The sequence below is a fragment of the Camelus ferus genome, chromosome 10 (assembly GCF_009834535.1).
Source record: "Camelus ferus isolate YT-003-E chromosome 10, BCGSAC_Cfer_1.0, whole genome shotgun sequence".
NCBI classification, from domain to species: domain Eukaryota; kingdom Metazoa; phylum Chordata; class Mammalia; order Artiodactyla; family Camelidae; genus Camelus; species Camelus ferus.
Genome location: NC_045705.1, coordinates 39,084,399 through 39,107,628, shown reverse-complemented (window position 1 = coordinate 39,107,628; position 23,230 = coordinate 39,084,399).

Sequence of the window (23,230 nt, the reverse complement as noted above, 5' to 3'; positions counted from 1 at the left end):
GAGATCCGACCACTTAGTAGCTATCGAGGGCTAATCAGCCCAGTGACCCTGAACCTTCAGGAAAGTGTGGACCATGGGCCCTTATCAAAACAAGTTGCTGTGTGGGAAAAGAATGAGGTAACGTAGGTAGAGGTTTTAGTTAGCACTCATTATACCTCTGATGTCCTCTCGATTCAAGAAGAGTTACATTCATATGAACTTAGAACAATAAAGTTTCTTAAGAATGCTTTATTCCAAATTCATTAGTGGAAACCTGAGGCCCAGGAGTTAGGATGACTTCCAAGGTCACAAAGCTCTCAGATGCGCTCCTTTAAGTTGCCTTCCATCTGGGCACCGGGTGCTTGGGGAGGTGTCCCAGCACACAGGGATCCCAGACAGCATGAAGAGCCCCGTCTTCCTGCGACCTCGTGATGAGCGGGCGTAGGAGAGCACTCTTAGGGGTGCTGATGACTGTGGGACTTTTGTTTAGTTTTCCTCCCTTGAGTTCCTCTGATCCGTAGATTTCTTTATAGATATTTGTAGCCGGTGAAAGAAATTTCAGATGTTTAGGACTAAGCATAAAACTAGAAAGTGTGACCCTTATCCTTGGTGGTTTGTTTTTGTTTTTGTTTTTGTTTTTTTAATGACTCCAAATTTTAATTACCATAATCTCCATCTGCTTTTTTTTTTTTTTTTTAATTAGGGAGACAGTACTGGAGCACATATCTTACAACACTTCTTTAAAGATGCAAAGCACTTGGATTCTGCATAGCTCATTATATTCCTTAGGAAGGCACTAATTACATTTACCCAGGCCATGTGCTCCCGTTCCAGTTGAGAACATCTACACTGGAAAGCTTCTGCTGCAGAGCAGAGCAGATGGAGAAACGGCTGATAAAAGAAGGGTTCCTTTGGGGAAAGGTGCCTCGGTGCCAACTAACAAAATTCCTTCTTTTCCTGTCACCATAGAGAAATATGGTGACAACAGAACTTGAGACCAAACAAGGTGGCAACTTATCTAATTGTACAGGCATCTTTGGGCAGCACATACACAACTTCCTGATGCTGGGAGCTCTGTGAGGCATTTTAAGTGTTTTCTCATTTAAGTGGTTTCTCATCTCTGAAGGTTCAAGCGAGCTATTTGGGAGGCTATCGTCATTCTAATGATGCTTCCTGTTACGTGCAAAGTATTCTGCATTTCTCACCTCTAGGTCTCACAGTAGCCCCGTAATAAAGATATTATCATTCCTCCATATTATAGATTGAAAACTGAGGTTTAGAGAAATTAAATTAGTTTAAATTTAATTTGCCCAAGGTCCTACAGCTGGTAAGCAGTGGAGCCAGAATACAAACTTGGGTCTGCCTGGCTTTGAATGAAGCCTGTGTGTTCTGTCTCTTAGATCCCAGATCATATTCCTCCACTCTGTGTTCCAGAGAGAAAGGCAGGTGCAAATAGGAACAGGGAGTCTAGCTTCAAGTAAAGCATCTTATGAGCAATATCTAAGGAGCCTTCCTATTCTGAGGTTCAAAGACTCCAAGAGAATGTTTCCATCTGTGTGCTTGTGATCACAAAAGTCCTCTACAAAGCCAAGCTGCTATTAGACCTTGAAATCTTCTCTGATTCTCAGTTTGTAGTGGTCCCAGTAGCTTGTTCCTATTTTTTAGCCCCCTCTTCACCTCTCTGTACCCCATCTCCAATGAAAAGAAGAATCAAAAATGTGCGATCATCATAAACTTTCTGGGAGAGGTGACTGGGTATTCTCTGTTTTGTTAGGGGAAGGGGGGGGACGAAGCTTCCTAGCCCGGAGAGATGGAGCAATAGGTGATTCCTGCCTGGACCTGCCTGAAGTAACACTTGGTTAAGAAAAGTTAATGTATTCCTTACAAAGTCCTGTAAGAAGAGTACTACTATTAACCCCTTTTTTACAAACCTCCATTCACAAATGAGAAAGTCTCAGGTACAAAGAGGTGACATAAATTGTCTGAGCTGATCAAAGGTCAGCCCACCCAAGATGGCTGTCCTCTTGCTCTCTGTGCATCCCCTGCTCCTCCAGCTCCTGCTTCACCTTCTCACATGACTGACCTTCCTACATACCTGCCCCAGGCCCCAGCTGGTGACTGTTCTTATCAAAGGGGTGGTGAGGGGTGTGCCCCTTTGCTAGCTTCCCTGGTAACCAGCGAGCCAACCTGTTATCAATTCCCCCTATAACTGCTAACCTCCCCCCAGCCCCTGGGAGCAAAGTCTGCCACACATGGTGGGGATTCGCTCCAGGACCCTGAAGACTTGTAAACTCCCCCATCCATTAACCATTGATGGCTCTGTAGCTGACTCCAGGCTCTTCTTTCAGTCTTGAAGCTGGGCAAGTACAGGACATGTAGGCCTGCAGGGTGCAGCCCAACACCTGGTAGGGGCGGAGCTAAGATTCAAGCCCAGGCAATCTGGTTCCCAAATTCAGATCTAACTGCTGCCATATACACCTGTTAAAGCCTGTCATAAAACACCTTGCTTACTAACACAATATCTCATTCTCTACTAGAGACCATCCCAATCTGCCTGTATCCTGATCTTGGACTTTCAGCCTCCAGAACAGTAAGAAATACATGTTTATTGTTAAAGCCACCCAATCTATGATATTTTTGTTATAGCAGCCCACATGGACTAAGATATCCATCATCAAGTGTCTCAGAAAAGAGAGAGAATGTTTTGGGGAGCAGAGAAAAACAGTCAAATGATAGAGCAAAGATTGACTTCAAAAATTCAGTAAGATTTATGCTTTGAGGCACCCATCTTCTCCAAACACAGAATAACTGATAGATACAAGAAAAAAAAGAGCTTCACTCAAAAACTATAGATACGTCTCAATAGACCAAAAAAGGAGCAGAAATACAAGGAGTGTAAGAGGGACCAATGCCAATGGAGTCTAGTCTGTGAAGGAGGAAGCAGCAGCCAAGAGTTTGGCCCCTGAAAAGATGGTCCCTGAAGAGATACTAAGACTAAAATTGTTCACGCAAGACAAGAAATCAGAACCAAAGCTTAAAGGCACACATGCTTGTGAAAGAAGGTGAACAAAACTGGTGCCAATTCATGGCCTGGGGCTAAGGCTTTCAAGGACATAATGAACTGAGAAAGGAGAGAGGACATAGACCAGCCCAAGAACTGAACCACCAGTAATTACCCCTGTGATACTCTAAAACACACTACAGAACAGGAGCATCGAATTCCATCACATGGCTTGATTCTGAGCTGAGAGTTCCAGGGTACCAACTGGAAGAAAAAAAAAGGGGGGTGGGGGGATAACCAGTGCAATCAAAGTGCCAAGTCTACTGCTGAGATAGCCAACAAGATAAATCATTGAAACAAATTTCAGATTAATTTTTAAAAGATGAAATTTTACAGAAACTGAAGATTTTAACATAAATGTTTAGAATGTTCAGAGATGAATAAAATGACTTTCATTTTTTTTTTAAAAAAAAGGACATGAAATGACATTGAAACAAGCTGAAGAAGGCTATGAAAAATAATCGATTAGAAAATGTGGAGAAAAAAATATACAGTCCATTTGGCTGCTACAATAAATTACCATAGGCAAGGTGGCTTATAAACAACAGAATTTTATTTCTCATAATTCTGGAGCCTGGGAAGTTCAAGATTGACATATCTGGTAAGAACCTATTTCCTGGTTCATAAATGGCCATCTTCTTACCATATCCTCACATGGCAGAAGGGGCAAGGGACCTCTCTGGGGTCTCTCTTATAGGGCATTAACCCCATTCATGAGGGTTCTAGCCTTATATCTTAATCATGTCCCAAAGGCCCCACCTCCAAATGTCATCACTTTGTGGATTAGGTTTCAACATATGAAATTTGGGAAACACACAAAACAGTCCATCTATATATATATATATAATACTTATATATAAAGTATAGGAGAATATCTTTATGACCTCAGAATGAGGAAGGATTTCTTAATCCAGGCATCTATACAAAAAAGAAACACTGATTAATTCTGCAACCTAAATTTTTTTAATGATTATTTCTCAAGTTACCATTAAAAAAAAATTAAGGTAAACGACAGACTTGGAGAACATGATTTGCCACACATATAATCTCTTTAGAATGAATGGGTGTTTTCAGCTTAGGGGATGTAGTCACAATTTAGTACATAGGGAAAAGTCCCATTTTAATATCCCTTCCCATAATATCCATAAATAATAATAATTCCACTAAACAATATATCATGCTTTAAAATTTATGTAAGTGGTATCATATTTATTATTCTAGAGCTTGCATTTCCTCTCATTATTTTTTGATCCATTTAAATGTATACTGCTATTTTTAGTTATTTTTACCTGTCATATAATATTCCATTGTATGATTATATCACAGTTTGCCTTTTTCATTCATTCTTCTATTGATGGACTTTGAAGTTTTCTTAAATCTTTTGTGACTACTAATTATGCTGTTAAAACAGAATAATGTGACTGTTCTACTTAGGAGTATGTTTCAAACCATATTATACTGTTACTGTTTATTTCTAATTTAATTATACTGAGATCAGAGAAATGGTCATTGATTATTGACTCTGAAATCTGATGAAGCTTTCTTTGTTTCTCTTATACGGTTAATTTTTTAAATGGCCCATGAATACTTGATTAAAATGTATTTCTTTATTTGTTGGGTAAGACTTCCTCTTTATCAGTTAGGTGAGAGGGTCTGGAAGTTATGGCCTTAGGGCCAGTTCTAGGCCCACAGCATGTTTTGTAAAGTTTAAGTTGAATTTAGCCATGTTCTTTCATGTAGCTACTGTCTATGGCTGCTTTTAGGTGAGGGAACCCTATGTGGCCCACAAAGACCAAAATAGTTACTATAATCTGGTCCTTTATAGGAAAAGTTTGCCATTCTTGCATTAGATAAGGCTTTAATTCTGTTCTTCAAAATGTTCAACCCCTACTAATTTTATATCGGTTTAATCTGCTAGTTCCTAATAGTGGCGTGTTAAAAATCCCCCACTTACAGTAGATTTTTCCATTTCTTTTTGTAATTCTAGCAAATTTTGTTTTATACTTTTGGCCCAGATGAAAGCCTTGGAGGTCCAGAACCTTCACTCTCTCCCTCCCACTGCCCTCCAGCCACCCTCTTGCACTTGAAATTATTTTTGGACATGAGTCAGATATCAGCCCCTGCGACCTCAATCTCGATGAGACAATTGTTGTTTTCCAAATGTTTCTCTTTTATTTGAATTGAGGAAGCCATTCCGTAAATGATAGCTGTCAAAGCAAGGCAAAATAGAGCATTTCCATGTCCTGAGGACAAGCTATCAATTTCACTCTGCAAGCGCAGCCTCTCTCTAGCTCCAAAGAAAAAATCTTCTTGTCCTCTAAAAAAAAAAAAAAAAAAAAAAGTCTAGCAAAACTAGTTGTAAGCACTATTGTGGGGAGAGGCCCAAAGCCAAGAAATGTCAACAGTGGGTCCCACAAGGTGTCGAGCAAGCACATTTGGAGAGCGACTGCCAGGACTTATTAGACAGGAGGTCGTTTGCCAGCCAGAGAGACTGGCTGCATTCTATACACTACTTGTCTTTCTGCAGCTGCCGGAAACAAACGGGGGATTAGGAGTCCCACCACAGATGTCGCATTACTAGGGACATCAGCAATGACCCGTGTGACATGGTGAATAATGCGACCTTTTGCCCAGGACTGCTCATGGAGCAAACTATAGATCTGAATCTGAAAGAAGCAGGTTAAAGATGGAATTCTTTTTGAAGTATAGTTGATTTACAATATTAGTTTCTGGTGTACAGCAAAGTGATTCAGCTTTATATATATTGTGATCAACCCTAGAGAATGTTGCATGAGTCTAATATTTTCACTTGGTTTTGCCAAGGCTCTAAAATGGCTCTAAAAAAATTAAGTCTATTAAATTTTTTAAAAAGAGTGAGAGGGTAAAAAAGGAATGAGCCCACGATAGCAGCCTCATTCTCCGCCTCTATGGGTTGTGGGAGCACGGAAGTCCACAAGCGCTGGCGGGTTGCCCACATGTGGAGGTGGGTCTGAAATCCAAGCCAAGTCTCCAACCTGCAGCTTCAGAAGCAGGGCTGACATCTGAGTGTCTCAGGGGCTGTGTGATCCACAGATTTACACTGCCACGGGCAATTTTGTAAACTCAGCGCCTGTGGAAAATCTGAGCAGATTACTGGTGCTTCGGCGGCTGCGGTGGGCCTGGCTGCAGGCTCCGGCCGTGCGCACGCGGAGGCGGGGCTGGGGTCTGGGCTGACGCAGCCGCTCCCTCGGCAGCTCCAGGTGCTGACTGCTGCCGGCCCAGCGCCCGACCCCAGCAGGTCCTGCAGACCCAGCGGTTCTGCACCAGTGAGTCTGCGCTGATGGCTTTGTGAGCACAACACTTGAGAGACACCCGGACCAGTTGCCTGAATTCCCACGGTTGAAGCGGGGCTGAGGGTAGTGCCAAAAACAGTGTACTGTGTAAGCCTGGACAACGGGTTACGGACGGCTTCACAGGAGTATGGACGTCTTTGATGCACATGAAGCTCTGTGCATCCTCCCTTCCCTGAAAACAGCCGCCCTTGGCCACTCCTCAGGCCTAGGGGTGCACCTGCGCTTGTACAGTCCTCCGGAGAACGGGTCTGGGAGCTGGCTGTGCAGGCTCTGAAGGCAGGTGTGGTCCATTTGGACAGGAAATTCTGGGGTCTTGGGTTTCCGAAAGTGGGACTAGAAAGCTGTTCTCCCTATGGGGAGGGGCTTGGCCAAAGGAAAGCTAGAGTGGGGTGCCCTAAATCATTGGGTCCAGGGCAGACCCTTGGTTGCTCAGGTCTACAGGTGATACTAGATTTAGATAGCCATGGTCTGTTGCTTCCGGAATCTTACAAACAATATAACGCTTTGGAATCTGCATTTCAGCCCTACAAACACTAGTGACCTTAACACACTCCTTCTGAAAGACTTTGTAGGTTGATTCGGGACACAAGAATGACAAAGATGGTTTTTAACTGCTAATGCCACCAGCTGTTTTGCTCCAGCAGTGGCCCATAAGCAGAATCTGAAAGCTGGACTTCCACATGAGTCCTGGTGGATAAAGTGGCTCTTTTTCTGGAAACAGCCGTGTTGCTTTTGCCGGCACCTAGGCCACCGATTTGCTACACTCTCATCCTCCCTGGGTGTAAGAGGCTGAAGCCGACTTCTCAGCCCCTCAGCTTTCTGGAATTCCTTTTCCTATTCACAGAATGGCTTATGAGCTACAGCTTTCCTTCAGCAAGGACCTTGTGCATCAAAAGGAGCTTCTCCATCTGCACTCAGCTCACCCCAAGTTCTAACAATATCTGGAGAAAGCTTCAGACTGCCCAGTTCTTTGCTTACAGACATTCATGTTGTCAAGGACATGGGACAAGAGGGCAAAACTCTGCCTCTTCATGAGGATTGTAGGGGCCTTAAAACATTGCTTGAAACTATTATCCCATCATTACAGAGACAGAGCATCACTGTCTTGAGAGTCTGTATTTTAAATTCTGGCACCTCGTAATCACTCCCCCCTCATGCATTCCACTGCAATTTACAAAGTGCTTTCACAGAAATTTCTTTTCTGCTGTGTCATTTCAAGTCTAAAATCGGACATTGATTTCATTAAGTGTTCTCCCTTATTGTAAAAGTAAATGCTATAGATTATCTCTAATTACTGATTTACTGGAACCTCAGAAAATATTTTCATGGTCATCCTGTTTTAAATGCTTATTTCTGTTGTGGTTTCTTATTGAATCCATGAAGTATTTAATAATGAGGGTTTTTTTTTTTTAATGTTTCATATCAGTTTCTTTTTCTTTTAGGGCTTCTTGTATCCCACTCCTTCCTCCTGAGTTCAGTCTCAGTACTTCCTTCAGAAAGGGTCTGTGAAGGTAAATTTTCTCAGCCTTTTTCTGAAATTGTCTTTACATTCCCCTCACTCTCTAATGAAAAGTTAACTAGGCATAGAATTCTAAGGTGGCTGTTACTTTCTCTCAGCACTTAGAAGATACTTATTCCACTGTCTCTTGGTCTTTATTGTTGACATTGGAAGTCTAAGAATTCTGTTTTCCCTTCTGGTTGTGTTTAAGACTTTTTGTGTTAAAGATTTCTCTTTCGCGTTTTGCATTTTCACTATGAATTACCTAGCTGTAGTATTTATTTTATTTTATTTTTTTTAATACTGCTTGACACTCACTGGGCTTCTTAAATCTGAATGATGTCTTCAATAAGTTCCAGAAAATTCTCAGTCACTATTTCCTGAATGTCACCTGTTCTCTTTTTGGAGTGCCTGTTAAACCTATTAATCTTCCCCTTCTCTCCTCTCCATTTATTAATAGTTCCACTATGTTCTTCATATTTTTATCCCTCGGTTCTCATTTCCTCTGTGTTCATAAATTATACTCAGTCAGTGGTTATAAAAATAATTTAAAGAACCTGTTTTATTTACCCATCTACTGAAGTCGTTTTTTAAAAAAAAATCATATCTTTCCTTTTAAAGGTCTAAATAATGATTTGTGTTTGTTTTTATAAGCTCTACTTAGTACTTTTCAAATCCACCTGCTCTCTTTTGCACGGTGTCTTTTTCTTAGTGTAGTGAGAGAGTGTTCCTCTGGGATGGGGTTATAACAAAAGGATTCAGCAACCAGCCTGAAGAGGCTCCCTTTGGACAAAGATGGGGCAATCTGAGCTTCAGTAAGAGCAATGCCTGCAACTTGATTGGAATACAGTGTGTACACGTAAAGCCATGAGTTATGACACATTAAAAAATTTTATTAGTCACCTTTGGAAGATGCTCTTTCCCATGCACATTGTACATAAAGGTAACTGAAAAGTTGGTAAGAAGTGTCTCTTTATAAGAATTCCAGCTAATAGATGAAGAAGAAATGATATAATAAGAAATGATACAATAAGAAATCACCACTTTACAACTTCAAGTGATAAAATAGATGTAGTCAATGATCATCAACGGCTGCTAATGTCACAAAGAGAGATCAAGGCAAATGTACTTTTAGATAGAATCACATAACTCCATTGTAACCATTGCAACCCTTGCAGGAATGTTTAAGTGCCACGAAGTTTCAGGTCTTGAATGGCAGAAGATGATTTTAAGCATTTAAACATGTGGATAGACCATTATGCTTGCCTTGAACGGAGTTATCAATATAAAACCAAACAAACAAAAAGCAGTCCTTGAGACTGAATCATTTCCCTTTAACATACAGTGACACAATCAAAAAATATATATCCTATATTCTAAATGACCAGTGATTGGTCACACCAGAGATCTCAGTGTGCTTCCTTGATGTGCTTCATAGGTAAGCACCATGCCTACTGCCAACTAAAGACTGTCGCTCGTCATTCAGTTCTCAGCCTGAGGGTTGAGTCATTAGCCACTGCAGCTGCTGAAAAGAGTTCAGGGCAGAGATCAAAAAGGAGGCACCCTGTCATCTGGGAAAACTGGTAGAACAGGCCTTCAAACAGTTAGAAAATGTAAATGAACCCAACTTCTTGCATCTTTCCATACTTAGAAAAAAACCAAAGTCATTAACAAAGATATCTGTGCCTCGGACTGACGGTAACCTTCTACCAGGATGCGTGCTTGATTGCACTGCACCCCTTCTCCAAAATCACCTATATGCTGACCTCGCCCCTTCTTCTTCTAAAGCAGTTCCTCAGAAGCTATCTGAGAGGTTGTCTCCTGGGCTCTAATCCTCAGAAAGTCCCCAGATAAAACTGAAACTCACAGCTCTCATGCTGTGTGTGTTTTTTTTTTAAGTCAGCACTCCTCATTGGGTGACCACAGGCTGCCCACAGCCATTGGATGACAGCTTCCCTCTCTCATTGACTCTGCTCCCAGCTATATAAGCTCAGCCTTAAATGACCTCACACAGTTAAATAGGTTGAGAAGGATGCTTTAAAATACCCACAAACCTCCACAGTACTTCGTCCAGGCAGCAGTAGAATTATGCCGCCCAAACTTTCTATGAGCCCAAGCGTAATTTAACAATAGTAGTTTATCACCTATAGTCATGGGAGACTCTCAGAGCCACAGAGGGGAAGTAGCCTAGGCCCTTCATGAAACATAAAATCAGGCCACTTTAAGAGAGATATTCCTAAGAAAGTGTATTGCAAACATCCTTTTCTCATTACTGATATAATAAACCTTATTAGCTCCTTTCTCTTTATGATGTGGGGGCCCTAAGCATTTTAAACAGAAGCCCTCATTTTGAATCCTCTCCAGCATTTGTTTCTGGTACACAGGGTTCCTGGACCTTTTGTGAAAAGGAGGGGGATGGAATGGAAATTAAGCATGAGAAGTTATTACAGACCCAGCTGAACTGGAAATGAAATAAACAGTCACTATACCCTAAATAGGAAACCGCTAATTAGATTTTTGAGCTCAGCATACATGCCTCCCAAGCTGCATGTTAATACAGGAACTCACTGTATATTGATTCAATTTGCTTGAATCAAAGGATGCACTGGCTGGATGTGTCCCTGGAGGTTTAATTGCGCTGAGCATCCCACAGCAGTGGCTGTATTGAAATGTAAATAACACCGTGAGCCATCATTTATGTCTACAGTGTTTGGAAGCTGGTCATTCTAAATGATTATTTTTATCTTTTTCTCATCTTAGCTTTGGGAAAATGTCAAAAATGACTGGAACTCATTCCCAGGTCAAACACACGCATACATCTAATATTAATTAAACACAAAGCAGAGGGCCCATACCTTTCAGTCCTTGCATCAGTCCAACAATTCTTTAATTAAGAAACTTCAGCCATCAAACAGTCCTCAGTAAGAATGTGAGGTCGACAAACCCTCAGGGGTGGCGCCAGGTCAGTGACAGCTCTAAGAGCAGTGCTCTGCTTTTGACAATTGCATTACTTCAGGAGAGAAGCAAGGAGCAGAAGAGAGCTCAACAAGGGCAGGGATAAAGGAAATAGGAAGAGGGGGAAGTCAGTGCAAAGTGGGGAACTGTTTGCTTGGTAGGAATGCAGTAGAGGACGTTGACAGCACTTGAAGACAGAAGACTAATTTTCCATCCTGAATTCAGTCCACCACCAGAGTAAACTGAGAGCCAATCGGACATACACCCAGAGCTCAGAGGACAGGGCAAATATTTATACACAGTCTGCCTCCCAAGATCTTCCGGGTTTGGAGGACAGTGGCTGCTGCCTGAGTTTGAATTTCCCCCACCCCACCTCCTCAAAACAACCAAAATTGACAATGAGAACAAAATCAACAGTGGAATAATGAGGAGGCCCTGAAAAGAGTAAAAGGCCGAGAGTAGGGAGAAGGAAGAAGGAAATAGACTCAAAATGAATAATGCCAGTCAAGCTTCTCCATCAGTGATTCTTTATTTTTTTAAGTATAGTCAGTTTAACTTGTGTCCATTTCTCATGTACAGTATAATGTTTCAGTTCTACATATACATACATATATTCCTTTTTCATATTCTGTTTCCTTATAGGTTACTACAAGATATTGAATATAGTTCCCTGTGCTATATAGAGGGAACTATTTTGTATATAGTAGTTAGTGTCTGCACTCAGTCAATCATTCTTAAACCTGGTCCCTGGATTCTCAGCATCAACATCACCTCGGAACTTGTTAGAGATGCGAATTCTCAGGCCCCACCGCAGACCTAAATCAGGAACTCTGGGGGTAGGTCCAGCAGTCTGTTTTTACAAGCCCTCCAAGTACTTCTGAGGCAAGCCAAAGAGGGAGAACCACTGCCTTAAGCTGTTTTCTCTCCAAGACTGTGCCCCTTCCATAACGCAGCCAAGGAAGCCCCAGCAACTTTCAAGTTGGCTGCTTCTGTTTCTGACAGAATATTGTGAAAATGATGCTTGAATCTGACACCCCATTCCTGAAGCTTTAGGAAAGAAATTCAAATAGAACTTCCCCAGCAGCCCTCATCCTGGGACATCGACCCTCTCCCTCAGTGTGTTTGTGAACACTGTTCTTCCTTTAAGCTTGGGGTTTCTAATTTCATTTCTCTTCCTAATTTTATTGTCTTTCCTTAGAGCAAGGGTCTGTAAAGGATCTTTCCACGGAGTAACCAGGTTAACTCCATGCAGATTTCAGGTTTGAATTAAGTAGCACATGGATGTGGCCACCAGAAAATTAAATTCTCTCTCTGTCATCTCATATTCATAGCCATAGACACCATTCTTTCATAATTTATAAACATTTTCTTAAATCTCTTAAAATCTGTTTCTCAGTTATTTTTCCAGAGGATTCCTGGTCATGTGTATATAATTTTATATGCATATAAATGTAACTTTCCCTAGGATTCCTGGCTATTGTAAAGACTGTTGGTTTCCTCACCTTTAAAACTAAACAGTAATACTAAACTTTCAAGGTCACTGTGAAGACTACATATAATGAAGTGTTTGTCACCAGTATATGCTTAATAAATGGTATCTAATTTTACTGATATTTTCAGCTTAGTCTATTGTATCTAAACTGCCCAAATGGCCCAAAATAAAATTCTTCACTCTAATAAAACTATGAAGAACCTAGGAGAATAATGGGAACTTAAATTTTTAATTTTTAAGAAATTTTAAATCCTGGATAGAGCAAACACTGTAGAAGAAACTTTCTATTTCTCTTTTTCCCAACCATAACATACCAAGTAGGATGGTTCTTAAGGGCCTGAAAGTTGTCACTACGTAAGTGGGCTTGGAAGAGAAGAAATCACTATCAGAATGGCCCTCGTAGAGGAGAAAGTGCTCAGAGTGAGGGACATGAGCATCAAGAGGAAATAAGTAATTTCCATCCAACCTCTTCTCTACCAGAGAGATGGTGAAGGCTGTGTGTGGTCTGTGAGCTCAGACTTTTTGCATTGGCATCTGCCTCTATGACTTCCTAGTGTTCTTGTGCAAGTCGCTTAATATCTCTGCACCTGTTTCCTCATCTGTAAAGTGGAGGCAAAAATAACACTTGAATTGCCTGGCTTATAAGTCTAAAATGTGTTTGAGTGCTCGGTGGGAGCCAAGTACCAGTCTGCATTCTTTAGATGCACTAGTTGATTTGGTGCTCATAACAGTGCTAGGAACTATCACCAGCTTCCAGTTCAAGAAACCAAAGTACAGGGAGGTTGAGTGACACCTCCCACCTCACTTGCAGGCCCAGGATTCAAACCCAGATAGCCTGGAGCCAGAGTTTTCTCTCCGTCTATGTAGCCCCCTTGCAACAAACAGGGGCAATTATTATTGCCACCACCACTGCTTCTACAGATGATGTCATTTGCTCACTCAAACTCTACAGAACTAACAACATTGATGAAGCACCCGCTGTATTCAGTGCACAATGTCAGGCACAGCTCTGTCCCTCCCCACAGCAATTTCTAATCTATTTGTGGAGACGACATAGACAGAAGTAGTGAAACCAGAATTTGCACACTACTTATGAGATGGGCAAAGGAAGAAGGGGAGGAAGGGAGGAGAGAGACAGGAAAGAAACTTTTAGCTCTCATTTCCTATGATCTATCTCATCTTGCTCCCAAGCACTCATTCTGCTAATGTGATGGGGGAGAGAGAGTTGGAAAACTTAAAACCTAGAAGTTATGCTTCTTCTCCTTGTTTCCTTCCATCTCCTGCTGCCTCTGCTGCTGATAGGTCTGTGACTGGCCTCCCCTGGGTCTGTTCTCTCCCTGAAGTTCAGGACTGATGTGTGGCCCAAACCTGGATCTCACTGGATTCTCTGGTCCTCTGAGGCATCTGCAACTGCTTTGAGGTCCCCAGTGGGGGTGTCCTGCCCTGCCCTGTCCTCTTCTGTAGTACCTCTTCATCTCTGACTATTGTGAACAAGCTCCTTGGCCTTCTGAGCTCAAGAGCCAGCATCTTCCAAGTGCCTCAGTGCCTGAAGACCATGCAGAACTTCTGTATCCCCCAGGAAGCAGACAATAGAGACCTAAGGTTCATCTCTTAGACAATTGTTTTAGCAATTTTTACCCTACCACTTGGATACCTAGAGGTAGGGGTGTCATCCCCAAATCTGGGCTTCTCTGTGGGGTTTACAACTTGTTTGGGCCACATGTGAGGAAGCAGGATCATGTATTTTCAGTCCTTGTCCTTCTGTCATCCTGTCCACTGGTTCACCACCATTCTCAATATTGGATTCCACAGAGAGGAAGGCAAAGTCATTGGCATCTGAGTTCTGTCTCACCTCTTCCACCCAGTACCAGAAGGTCTTCCAATGTCCTCTTCCCTCCCAGAAGGGACATTCCTTATATTAGAGCCTCCTCTTTTCTTCATTTTAGCCTTTTTCTTTTAATTTGGGGGAGTAATTAGGTTTTATTTTATTTAAATTGAGGTACTGGTGATTGAACCAGGACCTCCTGCATGCTAAGCATGCACTCTACCACTGAGCTATACCCTCCCCCCATTTTAGCCTTTTGATCTTGTCCTGTTAGAGAAAACATTACGGAAAAATACACAGAATTAATAAGAAGTGAAATTGCAACAAGAGTTATTTTTAAAATATTATCTATGTTATGCACATAAAACATTAAGCTGTCCAAGGGGATTGTGTTTAATTCAATTTTATTTATTTTATTTTATTTTTTAGAGGAGGTTCTGGGAACTGAACCCAGGACCTTGTGCATGCTAAGCATGCACACTACCGTGAGCTATACCCCCCAAGAGGGTTGTGTTAAATACTTGATAAGGCACTTCAGGAGTTCAGAGGAGTTCAAAGGCGGAGCAATCATCAAAGCTATGATAGTCCAGGGAGGCTTCATGAAACCAGTGGGATTCAGGCTGTTTGAAAACTTGATACTCCTTGGACAAGCAGAATAAACTGGAGTTAGCATTACAGGAAGGGAAAACTAGGCAAGCAATGTGAGGCATGTGTAAGGTCTCCTGGGTAGTTCAGATAGAGCAAAGGGTTTGTTTAGGGAAGTGGTACAAGAGAGGCCACTAACAGTCAGATTATGATGCACTTTGAATGCCAGACTAGGTCCTGTCACAAATGTTCCCTTTTTCACCCTCAGAACAACCCCATTAGGTAGGCAATTTTTGTATCCCTATTTTACAGATGAGGACCCAGGAGCTCCAAGAAATTAAGTGGTTTGTCTAAGACCAAACAGCCAGTTAGTTGCAAAATCTTCAGTCATCCAGTCTTTTTTTTTTTTTAAATATGTATTTATTGAAGTATACTCCAAAGTGTCATTAAAAATGCTCTGTAAGAGTGCAGTCCTTGGGAAGGAGTAAGGTCGCTGGGGCGTTGCTGGAGCTGGCGGGCGATCACTGCTATAAGACCTGGATGGAAACCAGGCAGGGCCGAGAGCTCAGCCCAGGGAGGGCCTGCGGATAGGGATAAATATAAGGATTTGGGGGCGCTAACGGGCACAGGAATGGTGGATGAGGTGCTCAGAAGGGCCCAAGCTAAGATAAAACCCTCCTCGAAGGCTCTCAATTATCCTTACGATGAATAAAGACTCTCAAAGCAGTGCTCACTCCCTGCTCAACATCTCCACTTGGAAACTGATCCGGGTCTAGGTGTCTTTGAAATGTGTACATTCTAACTTTCCCTTAACCTAATTACAGTCACTTCAAAATTAGGCTAAGTGGATCTACTTTCAATCCTAATCAGCCTCTAGCCTAGAGGTGTGGATTTTTTGATTCACATTTCTACCATTTCCTTCTCAGTATCTATTTTCAGCCTCTTCTCCTCAACTTCCCTCAGAAAATGGGGCAGCGTTGTCAACGGACTCTGTGTCTTAATGGACTATTGTTTGCCTCTCTCTGTCTTCTTTTTTTAAGCCTATTTACTTACATTATATAATCCTAGTCATAAGAATAAGCCCTGGCTTCACTAAATCATGCGCCGGTGAATGTGAGACCATGAGCAAAGTGTATTAAATGTCAGTGCTTTTTAACAAACATTCGCGGTGAGATTCTGCCCCGGAGCGCCACGTGGAGAAGGCCGTCCCAGTCATAGGTGCTTACGGCCAGGCCACCACGCGTCCTCAGAGCTCCCTCCCGCTCTGGAATTCTGTAAGGCAGGCCCGTGTTATATGGGTCTGACAGGAGCGCTGTCTCAGTGTTTTGTTTGCCTTGTTTTCAGCACAGGACTTTAGTGCAAAATGAGCTCCCTTCTGGTCCTTGTCCCCAAGGAGAGTTTGTCTTTCCACAGCTGTGCACAGGCACATTAGTGCTTTTTCTTAAATTCTGAGCGTTTTGTTCCATTGCCACACCTTAGGTTTTTATTGTGTACCACTTCCTCCCGCACAGATGGTCCTCAGAATACATTCTGTTTTCTCACCCCTTTGGACCTTTACATACTGATCTCTCTGTCTGAGACACTGCTCTCCTAGGAAATATCCCCATAGAAAGCCTTCCCTAAGTGTCCCAAGAGACATGCAAATGCATCTTTGTCTGTAAGATGTGTACGTGCAACTGACCTTTAAGGCAGTCTTCATGCTGGATTAGAATCACTTGTTTGCATGGCTGTTTCAAGAGACACAGAACAGCTGCTGTATTAGTCAGGGTCTCCAGAGAAACAGAACCAATAGGTGTGTGCATAGAGAGAGAGAAAGTGATTTATTTGAACGAATTGGATCATGTGATGGTGGAGGCTTGGGGAATCTAAAATCAAATGAGGGAGGCTGCCAGGCTGGAGACTCAGGAAAGAGTTGCAGTTTGAAGCAGTCTGCTACAGAAGCAGAAAGAGCCGATATTGTAGATGAAGTCTGAAGGTTGTCTGCTGGCAAATTGCCCTTTCTCTGGGGAGGAGGTCAGTCTTTCATTCTACTCAGGCCTTCAACTATTTGGATGAGGCCTACCCACACTATGGAGGGCAATCTGCTTTACTTGAAGTCCATCAATTTAAATGTAAACTTCAGGGGGAAGGGTATAGCTCAGTGGTCGAGCACTGTGCTTACCATGCACAAGGTCCTGGGTTCAATCTCCAGTGCTTCCATTAAGAAGTAAATTTAAAAAATAAACCTAATTACCTCTGCCCACAACCCCAAAATAAAACATTTATTTTAACTTAAAAATAAGCAAATAATGTAAACCTCATCCAAAAACGCTCTCATAGAAATACCCAGAATAATTTTTGACCAGATATCTGGGCATAGTGGCCCAGGCCAGTTGACATGTAAAATTAACCATCACAGGGGCTTGGTTTCATTTGTCTTTAATATCCTTAGCACCCAGCAAAAGCTTAACATACAGGGGGTTTGTCGAATAAATGATGTCCAATGAGGAGAGAACAAACTTTCTCAGAGGCTTGAAATACTCAGTTCAGTATGACCAGAATTTTTCTTTTTTACTTATCAGTAATAATTGCAAAAAAAACCCTTAAAACAGTGTCAGTGTCCCATTTAGAGACTGATGGACAATCTGGACCTGTAGGCAAAAATGATAGGAGCAAATCCTGTGACAAGAAAAATAAACCTGTGTCCAGGAATGAGAAAGGCTATGTCATGCCCATCCCTAAAGCTGAGACCATGTGGTATTTCCATTTATGGTCCTTCTCCTCTCTTTCTCCTCTCTCCTCCACTGGGCCTCTGAGTGGGAGTGGAAATATATCCAACAAGGACTTTCCGACTAATCCCTGGACACAGCCTACACCTTTTCTCCCATCCCTGCTGCTCTTAAGCCACAAGAGTCACAGGGAGAGATTGTAATAGATGGAGTGCAAGCTTTTCTCCCAGAAATTCAGAGAGGCTACTTCCCCACTTTTCCATCCTTTGGTCTATATGTGACTCTTCAAACCTGGCATGTGGCCCCTGAAGCCAGGGTAAGAGAAGGGGAGGGGGGGAATGCCATGATGAATTGTACTAAGATTATACTTAAAAGTAATAAAATGTTCTTGAAAGACCTATAACATAATGATCTAGCAGAGAGACACATGAGGGCATTCTATCTAACCAGCAACAGAGGAAAATGAGCCTGGAGTTGCTTGGAGATTTTATTCATTTGATTTATTGCAGCCCTTTTTAAATGGCATTGGTGAATTAAGCTCCTACCTTAGGACTCATTTCTGTGGTTTTGATATGGCTCCATAATTTTCAAGAAGAGCAAAGTGTCCGAGCACTTACTCATTCATTCAAAGCACATTTATTGAGGCCCTGTGCTAAGCCATGAAGATGACTAAGACTCAGCCCCTGCCTTCGAAGAGCCCAGTGGGTGGAGGAAGTCGTCTAAGACAGTCTTGGTAGCATTATTTGTGATCACAGAAAGCTGGAAACCAACCAAATGTCTCCATCAAAGAGAGAATGGAGAAAAAAATAATCATGGAGCAGGCCCCTAAACTTTGGAACCTGAGAGCAACTTCATAACTTATTAGGCAGCAGAGCCTGACTTGAATTAACATGAGGCTATTGAGTATCTGTATTATTCCACTTAGCGTTAATGATTTCTCCATTTTAACCAGACATATTCATGTGTCTGATTACAACATGCTTCTCAATACCCGAATTGGGATGGAGGTGGGGATGGGTATGTAATTGATAGAACATATATCCTATTACCTTTATAAAAATAAGCAAAAAAGGCTATATTTGGAAACACCTCTGGCCCCAGGGATCTTTACTAAAGCCTCAAGGATCTGTATATTCATACAATGGGATTCCACCAGCAATGAAAATGAATGAGTTACATATCAACTTGGATGAATCCCAAAAGCATGTTGAATGAGAGAAAGCAAGTCACAGAAGAAAGCATTCAGCATGTTTTCTAAAGTTCTGATGCTGACTTAACCCTCTGTTGCTTAGGAGTGCACACATTTTACCAGTAACTAACATTGTAACTAAAAGCAAAGGAATCGTAAGCACAGATTCTGAGTGGCGGCTCCTCTTTGCGGGGGAGGCTCCCACAGTTTAGCAGTGACAGAGCACAAATGCTTGCTGAAGTCTCTGCAGGCAGGGTCCCCACCTGGGGCCAGTAAGAGAGCATGCAGAGGAGCCCACTGGGGTGTGAGGTGTGGTTACGGGCTCTATGACTTGCAAGGCTGCTCAAGTCCTCCTTCAGTGACTTCTCTGCAAAATCATAGTATTGAACCTGTGCCTAACAGGACTATGGGACTCCGTTCTCTAGATTTTCCTTCTCCTTTGTCCTAGATTTAACCTCAAATGCCCTGATTAGACTAAAGTGGAGTTGGTTCAGGTAGGAGTTACCAACAGGGGCTAAAAGGCTGCAGTTGTTATGGGGACCTCTGATGAGGAAGGATGCAATTAAAAATCTCCAGTCAGCAGGAAGTCAGGGTATAAGTGATTCATTTTAATTTGCAATCCCGACTTTATGAGCATTTCAAACAATTTATGAGAATTGCTAATGAGAATATAAACTAGCTTGATATTCAGAATGGTTATCCTCATTAAAAACTAATCATAATTTCTACTCACGGTCCCCCTACCTCATCCTACTTCTGCACATAGAAGCTGCCTTATTGAATCTGGCTATGATGGGTAGAGCCTGAGGATGGAATTGCAGAATCCAAAAGTGTCATAAGTTTTACAGTCAGATGGCAGTGCCCTTAGTAGTACTAGGGGGAGATGTAGACATGATTGGAACCAGCTAGTGGTGGAAAATTATATTTATCACATGGTCCTGACTGTATACTTTCATGCATCCATCCATTCATCTACTCATTTTTTTCCTTATACAATGTTCTAGGTACTGTGCTAGATCCTGGAGGTAGAAAGTTGATTATGGTCCATGCCCTTAAAAGAGCTCCCTGTTAGAAAGAGATACAAAAATGAAAATAGATGAACAATATGATGAGTATTATTATAGAGTAAATACAAGGGCCACCCACTGCTATTTATTTATAGATAAAATTTGCTGCTCCCTGGAGGTATGTGTTAAGAGGACCTAAGATGCTGCTGAAATACAGGGAAGGGCTAGGCAGAGACAGAAAAGGTGCCATTAGAAGGTGATATTGTGGCAGGGTATAGCTCAGTGGTAGAATGCATACTTAGCATGCATACAGTCCTGGGTTCAATCCCCAGTACCTCCATTTAAATACATATATACATATATACATACATACATACTTAATTACCTCCCCCCCCCCAAAAGAAGGTGGTATTGACCTTAGTTTTGAAGAATGAATAGGAGCAGGCCCTGAGAAAGAGGAAAAAGGGAGATATGCATGAAAGTACAGTTTTGTTCCTCATGAAATAAGGTTTATTCTTCAGCTTGAATCATTTAACCATGAAGATGTCATATCTGCTTCCTGTCAGTTCCCTCCATTCTTGAGAAATTTTTAGGTGTTGAGAATCTACAAATTCCATCTGGACAGAAGAAAATTCCACAAGGTCCAACAGACCAAGTATACATAACTCTCCTGGGGAATCTAGAATTTGAAAGCCTATGAAGGAACAAACAAACTTAAAGAATAGTAAAAATAGTTTCTATTACTGAGTGCAACTCTGCACAAGGCCCTGGACAGGGCAATTTACAAGTAATGTCTCAGTGAATCTTTGCAAAAACCATAAATGATATGTTTTACAGACATTGCAATTGAGGCTGGAAACAATAAATTTATCTGCCCAAAGTCACAAAGATAGTAAATGGAGGACCTAGTTTTGTTTGATCCTAAAGCTTTGCTCTTGAGAAAATAAAATGAATTAAGAAATAGTAGAGATTTAAGAAATCAAAGAAAGTGCTCCCTGTCCAGATCTCTCCAATTACAGTTTTGCAGGAGAATCTAATCTATTCTGCCAACCCCCACAACCCACTGAAGGACCCATTTCCCCTCTCAGAGGTGTAATAAGAGTAAATAAATAGTCTTGAACCTGTATCCTTTTTGACACAACTCAAGTGATGCACATTTTGAAGAAAACTTTTTTTAGAGATAAAAATCATCTGTATAACTTCCAAAGAAACCATCAGACAACTCTGGCTTAAATAAAATAATTAGAAGTTATTGTGTGTAGTGGATTTCATTACTGGTAAGGATTACACAAGTATATCTCACTGTCTCTAATATACAGCAGCCTAGAAGGGGACATACTGTTCAACAACTCAAAGGAAGAAATAACAACATTGATATTGAACCACAATATCCCCTGGCATAAGCAACAAAAATAAGCCTTCATTTTCTTTTTCAAAAATCCTGAACCATTGTTTCAGCAAAGCACTTCTGAGCTGCAAACTTGAATAAAAAGACATCCTCTGATGTTAGTCAAGGTTCCCTGGAGAAATAGAACCAACAAGATGTATATAGAGAAAGAGAGACTTATTTTAAGGGATTGGCTCATGCAGTTGTGGGTGCTGGCAAGGCTGAAATCCACAGGACAGGCTGGCAGGCTGGGGTCTGAGGCAAGAGTTAAGGTTGCAGTCTTGAGTCTGAAGGCCATCTGAAGGCCTCCTTCCTCATAGGATCTGTCTTCTCTCTAAGTTGATTAAATGAGGCCCATCTGCCTCAATTTTGGAGGGTAATCTACTCAAAGTCTACTGATTGAAATGTTAATCACATCTTAAAAAGACCTTCACAGCAGCATCCAGACCTGGTGTTTGGCCAGGGAACTGAGTACCACAGCCTCACCAAGTTAACACAAAATTAACCATCACATCTCCCAGATCCCAAATCTCCATAAATGGCAACACCACGCACCTGACTGCCCAAGTAAGGAGCATGGACTCTTCTAGAATCTTCTCTTCCCTCATCCCACAAACCCAAGTCCTGAAAATACTGACTCCCAAATATTTCTAGACTTAGTTCCTTCCTCTTCATCCCCATGCCTACTGCCAAACCATTGTCCCTTACCTGATTTATTTAAGTGGTCTCCTTGCCCCCAAGTTCATCCTCCTCTTACATTTCTAAACCATTAAACTCATGTTCCATCTTAAAATGCTTCAATGATTCTTCATTGTTTTCTAGATAAAATCTAAACTCCCTAAAACATGGCCTATGGGCCCTTCAAGACCTGGCCGCTGCCTGCCTCTCTGCCTTCATGTCCCTCCACGTATCCTTACCCCAAACCTGGACAGCCCCTTGCAGGAGCCAAACACCCCAAACATTTTTCATATTGCAGTGATAGTTCACATGGGGCTCCCTCTGTTAAGAATGTCTTGTCCATCTGGCAAGTGCCCACTCTTCCATCTTCCCATCCCAAATTTCCCTTCTTCCCGATCAGGCTCACTTTTGCAACAGATATTTCATACAATACCGAGTTACGTTTTCCTTTTTCTGAGCTCCCATGGTATTCAGTTCATACTTCTATCAATCACATTCATTTATGCATGAAAAACATATCTATTTACATGCTTGTCATCACCATTAGTACAGTGATCTTGTTAAAGGATTGGATTTTTTTCTTTGTTCATTTTGTAACTTCAGTTCAAAAGATAAAACCCAGTATAGTGCCCATCACTTAACAAATATCCCATACGTGTGTGCAGTGGTCTTTTAACTTACTTGTAAACACTTCCTTCTAGACTTATGCTCTTTAAGGAAAATAATTGTGGTTGGTTTACCCAGTGCCTGCATAGTGCCTGGTGTATAGGAGACATCTAGTAGAGATTTGGCCAATGAATGAGCACCTTAGCCATTAAATTTGATCATTTCTACCCCAGACATTCTCTCCATTTTTCTTGTCCTGAAGTCTTCAGCTAGGTAGAAAGGTTCTCATTGGCATAGACTAGTCTTCTACTTTTCTGTTGTTCTTTCTCCTCTTTGCCCCCACCCATCCGAGGACCTAGCATGGGACTGGATACATGCTAGGAACTCAGGTAATACTTACTGATTAAATGATGAATAGGTTTTATACCTATGTATTCTTTTCTTTGGATCAGAACTTCCTCATATCAAAATTTGTCCCTGAACCTATTGCAATGAGCTGGGGAAAATCAGGCTGAGTGAGTCTACCCAACAAAGTCAACTCTGCCCAGGAGAGACAGAGCAATGTCTTTTGTGATTAATCTGTACACATCTCAGGAAGGCACATGCCCATACTCTCCAGAAGGACTGTATTTCATCCTGATGTGCAGGTGAAAGATGAGGGAAGGAAGAGTCAGAGGGAGGAGAGCCACTGTTGAAGACGAGCACTCCATGTAGGTACCTAGGAACTAAAATGAAACCAGAGCAAACTGGAGTTAGTTAAGTCAGGGGAACTTGTGGCTTAATCTTGAACCAAAAAGCAATAAGCTCACCCTGAGCCAAAAAACTCACCTGTACCTCTTGGGCAAGCAACACCTGGAAGGTGACTAGACTTTTACATCAACAGTCTTTGAGTTCTGAGCATCCTCCCAACCACATTCACAGTGAAAAC